This window comes from Pistacia vera, unplaced genomic scaffold (genome assembly GCF_008641045.1).
Source record: "Pistacia vera cultivar Batoury unplaced genomic scaffold, PisVer_v2 Contig317, whole genome shotgun sequence".
Lineage (NCBI taxonomy): Eukaryota > Viridiplantae > Streptophyta > Magnoliopsida > Sapindales > Anacardiaceae > Pistacia > Pistacia vera.
In genome coordinates, this window is record NW_022196132.1 from 1,434,385 (window position 1) to 1,444,022 (window position 9,638).

Below are 9,638 nucleotides of genomic sequence, written 5' to 3' on the forward strand. Positions count from 1 at the left end.
TTTCTACTGAGATAAAGGAGCTAAAAGCTACACCCTTTGAGAGGACTATCACTACAAGGACTCCAGTCCTACTAGGATTCAAAGACCATACAGTCACTATTTAAACAGAGGTCAGCCCTCTCACAAAGGATAGAGACATTACACCTTCAGACCCTAGAGTTCCACTTGAGACTTGTATTACAATGTAGTCACAGTCCCTGACAAGACTTCCAGTAACATTTCCTTCCCTAACCCTCACTAAACTAGCCTCACTCAGCCTTGCTGACTGAGTGTCAGAGTGCCTATGGCAAATACCACCTCGGTGTTTTCAGTCTGCTTCACGCTTGTTTCTCATGTGTGCAGGTGCAGTAGATCACTAGTGGCCTCAAATCACGGAATCAGTCCCATTTCCGTAACGGTAGATTTTTGTATCTACACCTATAATTCAATCTTATGTCTATTTATTTAGACTTTGGATACCAATGTAACAATTAATATATCTACATCATCACCAATAAAATTCAAACGCATGACAATTACAAATCCAATGTGTCATTATGGTTAGACCTTTAGAAGTCAATGCAATGGAACAGGCGCGGCTATTCTAAACGTTGGAGACTAACTTACTGATAGATTTCTATATGGCTTCTTGGGCTGTTTGGTTTCTCCTCGTGGTCGGTCCTTTGGCATATCGAGTTACTTCTGGGCTTCATGGGCTTGGAGGAAGATTTTATTAGCAGGGCTTGGTGCAGGGGTCTTATTGTGACTTGTATTGGAGATGGTAGGGACACCATGTTATGGCGAGATCACTGGCTTCCGCAGGGCCCTCTGTGTGACTTGCTCCTTTTAGAACCTTGACTTCCACTGGTTTGTCATGGGATGCTCAGGTTTCGGACATCATTCGGGATGGTCGGTGGGACTTTCCTTTGGGCGTACAGGTTCAGCATATTTGGGACTCTATTACAGTGCAGCCTTCAGCGAGTTCGCTCTGATCATCTTGTGTGGAAGGGTCATCGTCTGGACGTTGTTCTATTGATTCAGCTGGAATGGGTTGCGAGACAAGCGGGATGTGAACTCGATTCATCATCTCTTGTGGTTTACGGGTATATTCCACACTCTTCATTCTTGGCTCGCTCTCTTGGTCGGCTTCACACCATGGACGGCTCAGTTCTCATGGTGTCATTACATCCTCCCAGGTGTTTTGTGCAGATCAGCTACAGAGACCCTGACCATTTGTTTTTCAGCTGTGACTTTTCAGTTTTGTTTGGCGGGAGGTCAGTACCAGGACGCTCTCACATGGCTACTCTCCCCTGGCTCCCTCTATCAGTGGGCGGGCTTGCATCTTCGACGAAAAGGTGACTTCAGCCACCTTCTTTCCGGGTGGTCCTTTCAGCCACAGTTTATTTCCTATGGTTGAACAGAATAATCGCGTGTTTCGTCAGCATTGCAGCTCTCGCCGAGATATTGTCTAGCTATTTGTGATCTAATTCGGGCCAAGATTTTGGGTCTAGCACCTAAGTACGAGATCTGACTCAGCTCGTGTGAGTGCATCTTCCGATAGCTTGTAGGAGCGCGGTCTTTGTGCCGATTTGGGCTTTGGTTGTGGTGAGCCTGCGTGCTCTTTTATGCAGTTTGTGGCTTTGTTTTTATGGCATCTTCTTGCTTTGTGGGGAGCCTGCGTGCTTCTTATGCTTTTGTGACTTTGTGGGTTTCCCACAGGCTTTTGACTGAGAGTTATCAGTCATCCTCTTGGGGTATGCCCCTCGTATTTGTATATTTTTTGGTCTTTTAACATACTTACTTATCCAAAAAAAAAATGTCAATGCAATGCACTAAATAATTAGTAGTATTATCAATTATTAATACAACCAATGCAATGCACTTACGTAATCCAATTTTTATGTCTAATTATTTAGACTTTGGAATACCAATGCAACAATTAATATTTTTAACATTATTACCAATAAAATTTAACCACACGACAATCACAAATTCAATTATCATTATGGTTAGACCTTTAGAATTTAATGCAATGCATGTATTATTATATTATTATTATTATTATTATTAATTATTAATAATATTATTTTTAAATTAATTAATAATTATGAATAAATTAATAAATATCAATCTAAAGTATCCAGATAAAGCAATTTGATTAGTTTATTAAACTAATGTGTCAAAATAAAATAATTGTAAAGCTTCCAAAATGTATGAGAGTTCCACTTCATGAGAAGTTTGTTGATTTCAATTTATGGTGAGAAAACTAAGTGAACCAATGACCAAAAACAAACAGCCATGCGTGGTTTCAAAAAACTAGGCATTAAATGGAGGGTGTTGGAACTTGGAACTAGTACTGAGTCTGCCCATTTCAATTAAAGCAAATGACTTTTTCCTACCCAAGGTTTTTCTTAATACACTTTCCACCTAAAAAGTTTTAAAATACTATTTTTCTACCCAATTTTTATATTTTATTGATATTCAAAATACACTTTACTTACTCATATAGCTTTCAGCGAGTTACCAGGAGCCAAGATAAGAGATTTTTGTAAGTAAAGGCTAGTAGATCGAAGGTACTGACCGATTGAATATTCGCTGCCTAGAATCAGCTAAAAATTATCTAAGAACAAGAAACCCTAGATTTGTGATGGCTCACAATCAACGAGAAATCAAGTGCCAGAGTGAGAGGGTTTTACAGAGAAGAGACCAGAGGTTCAAATGATGGTGACTAAGAGAATTTTACTAGTGGAATCGGCTTTAAGTATTAACGAAATATAAACTTCGGGTGAAAAAGTGATATTTTGAAACTGTACTTTAAGGCAAACCTTGGGGGGGAAAAAGTGAGTTTACTGTAGAAAAAACTAGGCACTAAATGGAGGGTGTTGGAACTTGGAACTAGAACTGAGCCTTCCCGTTTCAAATATTGTTATGTTGGAAAATAAAGGGCTGACGTGGGAAAGTCGCGTGAAGAGTGACCTGCTCCGTCAGAGCAACACGCAAACGTCAGACCTGCTACATGATATGGAGCTCACATGCGTCCATTTCCCTGCAATAAATCGTGCAAAGTCAGCTTGGGAAGAGAGCAATGGACATAAAGCCAGATTATATCCTGACAATCACACCAACCCATGGATTTAATGATGATTACACGCTTCAGTTTGATAAAAATGAAGAAGACCCCTTCATTAAGGGGATTCGGCCATTTTTACAAAGACTCTCTCTCTCCTGAAAACATTTACTTTCATAATCTGTAAGTCAGTCCGCTTTGCGACCTGACCCACACTAATAACAATACACATCAGTGGACGTAGGACTTGACCTTAGCATTCGAACCACTTTAAAAGCTTTCTCTGCATTTATTTCACTTGTATATCCATTATCACGTGTGTTAATCCAAATCGGCAATACACACGTGACTATTAGTGGTGCCAAAAACGGCATCAACAGTTTGGCGCTAGAAGGAGGGTGTTTAGTATCTACCCTTCATCAGGAGAATCTTTGACCTATGGTCTTACAACTACAAATGGCCCGTCAATCTGGACCTGAGCAGGTGAACAGCATGCTGAAGGAGTCCCCCCGGCAGAGGACACCCTTCCACATACCTCCAGTTTCGCAAAATGTGCTGGGAATACCCCAGCAGCTCCACAATGGACCCTGCCATCAGAAGCTACCTGGAGAGGTTCGACAATACTCTCCAGACGGTCAACCAGAGGTTGGACCGTTGGACCAAGGCATGTCATCTACGACACAGCGGAGCGGTACAACGCCAAAGACGCTGCAGGTCACGAGAAAGCGCGGCAAAGGGCGATAGCCCGTGCCACGAGCACTGCAGCGAGTGACGCAAGGGTAAGCAAGTGGCAAAAGTAAGCCTACGGGCTCCCAAGGGCCAGCGAATACCAAAGGCGCCCCGAACAGGTGTCGGCAAAGCTGAGACTCGGTGAAAAAGTGAATCCCGAGCTGTCCCCTGCCACGTGCACAGGAAACCCAAGCGAAAATGCTGGGCGCGATGATTCCTATCACCACCAGCAGAACGACCCGATCGTTTCATGAGGGTGGCCCCCACACCTCGCGGGGGGTTCGTACCACGCGAGGGTCGTGAAAATGCCACGCGAATCCATCGCCTTCACGGCTCTAGTCAGCGTGTGTCGAGCGCGACTGAAATACGGCCGAGGCGAGGAGGAATCCGACCTCCGAACTCTCCTGAACCGCAACGAGAAGGGGGCTCGCATGGGTGAAAGCAACCCCCAATTGGCTCGTGTACCACAAATTGAGGAGCTGCAGCGAGCTCTGGACAGGCTAAGGGAGCAGCAAAATGAACAGGCGCAGGTCGCCTCAAAATCCCCTTTTTTTCCCGAGGTGCTAGTTGCTCCACTTCCAACAGGGTTCAGAATGCCAGATATGCGGCCGTTTGATGGAAACTATGATCGCAGGATCATTATATGAGTTCAAACGACCTGATGGAGCTCCACCAGGTTTCGAACCTTGCAAAATGCCGCTGTTTGGCTGTGACGCTGACCTCATGCCAAGCGGTGGTTAAGGTCGCTCCCCAGCGGGATCGATCAGTTCGTGGCTCACGATGAGCACGACGTTCCGTGGCATTCCAAGCCAATCGGAAATTTTCAATGCCTTTGAGCTACCTCAGCAACATAAGGCAAGAAAGAGACGAATCTGCAGTCCTACATTGACCGCTTCCACAGGGAACTCAAAAGTGGCTCACGCTCCAGAAGAGTCCATCCGAACTTATAATAGCTGGAGTTCGCCCGCAAACAGACCTGCGGAAAGAACTGCAGGCTGAGGACGATATTTCCCTCACCAGATTCTATAACCTGGCAGGAAAGTATCTCCGAATAGAGAATTCATTGGCGGCACTCCGCCGTGCCGATCACGGCATTCTAGCAGTATGTCAGGTCGAGGAGAAGACATAGCGAGCTGATCGCAAGGGAGACATTGACGATCAGCGAAAAGGGAAGAAACCCCGCTACGAGCAAGAAAAAGTCCTATGCTCCTGTCCGCGTCGCGACCGCGACAGGACCCAATACACTCCGTTGAATGTGTCCATATCTGCGATCCTCGACAAATCCGAGGAAGCTAGCCTGCTCGGTGAGCCGAACCATGAAAACCCCTGCTACGGCTAGAAACAACAAAAAATCAGCTGTTATCATCGGGATAAGGGCATCTCACCATGAGTGCCGAGCTCTAAAGCAGGCTATCGAAGAGCATCAAGAAGGGGCACTTCAAGGAGTATATTTATGACTCCCCGAAAGAAGGCCAAGGGGAGAGAAAGAAAAAGCGTCGTGATCACAGCGGTACGATAGTGTTAACTAATTTTCGGAGGACCGTACCTCGCGGGAAATACACGAGGAGCGCAGGAAAGGTATGCTCGCGAAGCGCACCATGACCCGATCAGGGTAATGAACACTTCGCAGCGACCTCAAAAAGCAGAAAAGAGGAACCAATCACACTTCTGCGAGAAAGAGGCAGCTCGCTTGCACCATCATCATGAGGATGCTCTGGTGATCATGCCCCTGATAGGGTGTCATATGTCTGCAGAATGCTTGTAGACAACGGAAGCGCTGTGAACATTCTGTTCAAGTCCACTTTCGATAGAATGAACCTGGTCGAGGCCGACCTGAAGCCAGCCTCGATGCCTCTGTATGGTTTCACAGGGGATCACTGATCCCCAAGGAACGATCCAGCTACCAGTCATGCCGGCTACTACGACGAGGTGACTAGGGGTACCAAATTTTTGGTTGTGGACTGCCCATCGGCCTTCAATGGAATCCTGGGGCGACCTCTGCTGAGAACCTCAAGGCAGTCAATCCATTTATCTCAAGATGAAGTTCCCCCCTCCATCGGGGATAGGGGGAGGTAAGCGGGTCGCAAAGCGCATCTCGCGAATGCTATGTAAAAGCGGTCCAAATGGCTGACAAGGGGAAGGGCATTTCGCGATGTGCGCCCGCCAGGCTATGGCGATCAGGATCGAGCCACAGCCTGGTCCTGCGGAGGATAACATAGATCTGCGAATTCAGGAAATCTCCCCCGAGCGGCCCGGTTGAGGATCTGTCCGAAGTTTCGGTTGATCCAGAAGAGCCGAGCCGAGCCGAGTGCTAAAGATCGGAAGTGTGTCTCAACCTCAGCTCGCTTCCGAGCTGTAAGCTTCTTGAAGGAGAACATTGACGTGTTCGCCTGGTCGCACGAGACATGGTCGGATCAGCCCGGACATTATTTGCCATTCACTGAATGTCAGCAGTGAAGCCAAGCCAGTTCGCCAAAAGAGAAGGGCGATGGATCCGGAGCGGTACGCCGCATTAAAATCAGAAGTGGAGAACCTTCTCCGAAATGGATTTGTTCGCGAGGTCTCTACCCAACCGGGTTGCCAACCCGGTCCTAGTAAAGAAGCCAAATGGCAAGTGGCGGACCTGTGTGGACTCAGCGACCTGAACAAAGCTTGCCCAAAAGACAGCTTCCCCCTGCCAAGAATCGATCAGCTCGTTGATGCTACCTCGGGGCACGAGCTGTTAAGCTTCATGGATGCTAATCGGGATACAATCAAATCCGATGTATAAACCAGATGAGGAGGCATACGACCTTCATTACGGACGAGGGCTATACTGTTACAAAGTCAGCCCTTCGGCCTCAAGAATGCGAGTGCGACCTATCAGAGGGTGGTCAACCGAATGTTCTCCGACCAGAGGGAGGACAATGGAGGTCTATGTGGACGACATGCTGGTCAAATCCCAGGTCGCCTCAGAGCATATTACGCATCTCGTGAGATGTTGACATACTCTGGCTCTACAGAATGAAGCTGAACCCTCTCAAATGTCATCGGGGTATCGTCAGGAAAGTTCCTGGGATATATGGTCAATCAACAGGGCATAGAAATAAACCCGGAAAAGATTCAAGCTCTGCTCGATATGGAGAGCCCGACCAGCAAAAAGCAGGTCATGAGTCTGAACGGGCGAATAGCGGCACTTAGTCGCTTCATATCAAGGCTAACAGACCGCTGTTTACCATTCTTCAACGTCCTAAAGCCAAAAAGAAATTCGAGTGGACTCCCGAATGCGAGCGGGCATTCCAGAGCATAAAAGAACATCTTGGGAAGCCCACTCTCCTCTCAAGCCTCTCCACAGGAGACCCTGCTCGTCTACCTGTCCGTGTCTCAGTTCGCGGTAGTGCAGCTTTAATACAAGAAGAGGAAAAGGCTCAATGGCCAGTATATTATGCAAGTAAGCGTCTATCGGATGCCGAGATACGGTACCGGAGATGGAGCGACTAGTTTGCTCTGCTGGTCGCGTCAGAAAGCTGCGACCTTACTTCCATGCCCATACGATCAATGTAATGAGAAATTACCCCCTCAGGCAGGTCCTCCAGAAACCAGAGGCCTCGGGTAAATTGCTCAAATGGGCCATGGAGTTGAGCCAGTTTGACCTAAAGTATAAGCCCAGGTCGACCATCAAAAGGCAGGCTGTTGCACAACTTCATCTCGGAATTTCTTATCTCCAAGCGAGCAACCCTACACAAGTCGGGCAAGAAGTATTTAGAACCTGTCGACCGGAACCTTATGTCGACGGGTCATCAAACAGGAAAAGAGCCGGCGCGGGTCTTCTCCTTGTGAGCCCCGAGGGGGCTCGGGTTCACGGTATCCTCCGATTCGGGTTTAAAGCGACCAACAATGAGGCCGAGTACGAAGCTCTGCTCGCCGGGTTGCGACTTGCCAAAGAAATGGGTGCAACGCGATCAGCATTTACACAGCGACTCTATGTGATCGTCAACCAAAATCTAGGGGATACCAAGCCAAGGAAGAGAACATGGTCCGTACTGAAAGAGGCTAAGGCCTCTCTAGGGTCGTTTAAGCACTTTGAAATGCTCAGATCCCAAGAGAGCAATTCTATAGGGACGCCTTGGCAAAAATAGCCTCATCGTTAGATTCTGAGGCTCCTGATAACATTCCTGTTCGCTTCATCGATGCTCCAACTATCAGCTCGACCGAACAGGTCTTAAATGTGGCTCAACAGGATTCCTGGATGACTCCCTTACCAGTACCTCAAGGATGGGACTTTGCGAGTGACAAAATCGAGGCAAGGGTTCTGCGAGTAAGGTCTGCTCGTTTCACACTCATCGAGGATCAGCTGTACAGGAGAGGATTCAGTGCCCCTCTCCTCCGATGTGTAACCAGTGAAGAAGCAGACTACATCATAAGGGAAATTCATGAAGGGATCTGCGGTAACCACACAGCAGCTCGATCTTTGCAAACAAGGTTGTTCGTCAAGGTACTATTGGCCCCAGATCCAACAAGATGCACACAACTTTGTCAAGAAATGTGACAAGTGCCAGCGGTTCGCGAACATTCCGCGAGGCCCATCTCACGAGCTGATTACTATGTCTAGCCCTGGCCTTTCCATGTGGGGGATCGACCTTATCGGCCCCATGCCAGTGGAAAGGGAGGGGTCAAGTATGCCGTGGTCGCGGTAGACTATTTCACAAAATAGGTTGAAGCCGACCGCTAGCGCGATACGACCAGAAGCTAAAGATTTTGTTTTCAAGAATATAGTGTGCCGCTACGGAATTCCTCACACCTAATCTGGATAACGGGAAGCAATTCGATAATGAAGAGTTCAAGCAATTTTGCGACGAGCTGGGCATCCATAAAAAGTTTGCCTCAGTCGCCAGACCGCAAGCGACGAATGACCAAGTGAAGCAGTCAACAAGACCATCAAGCACACTCTGAGGCCAAGCTCGGGGCAGAGCCAAAGGAAATTGGGCTGATGTCTCTCCGAAGTCTTATGGGCGTACAGGACAACTCCAAGAACCTCCACCTCAGAAACCCTTTTTCGCTAGCCTATGGCTGCGAAGCGGATGATCCCTGTAGAGGGCGGAACTGTTCTCTTCGGAGGGACTTGTACATGAGGTCGAAACAACGAAGTGCTTATGAGAGCAAGTTTGGACCTGGTCGAAGAGCACCGAACAAGGCTTCGCTAAGGGTAGCAGCCTACCAGTAGCGGGCAAAAAGGTTCTTCGACTCAAAGGTCAAGCGAAGAGACTCCAGGTCGGGATCTTGTGCTAAAGGAAGTTCTCCTCAGGACCGAGAGCCAAGTGCAGGGGTACTAGGACCTAACTGGGAAGGTCCATACTGGGGTCGACAAAGTGATCAGACCGGGGACCTACCATCTCAAAAGATGAACAGCTCCAAAGTACCCAGTTGGAATGCCGAGCACCTCCGGCCATACTATCAGTAATCCCGAACTCAACTCAGTTTTTAATTTCTTTCAAGTATTACTTTGTTTCCTCGAAACAGTTCGCATGTGTTGTCTGCATGTAAGAATTTGTAGGCAATTGCTTATGTAAATCACAATGTAAATTGTACATATATATATGAAAAGCGAAACAGATTATAAAGATAGTCTCCATTCATGTAAACAAAAAAGTCAAAAGACCGATTACAATGGGGACAACTCATTACGCTAAGGCTAGTCGGGGGGATCCTTGAACCAGAACCCCCTGCCTGGTCGGGTCGTGGGCGGCTGCGGCTTCCTGATCATCCTCCTTGGCCATGATCCGCAAAGTCGCTTGCCAACCCTCCGGGAGGTCGGACACGTCCAGATCGGGTTCTTTGCTCACAGAGTGTAGATCGACCCGATTGCCCAGTCTGCGGCTTTCTT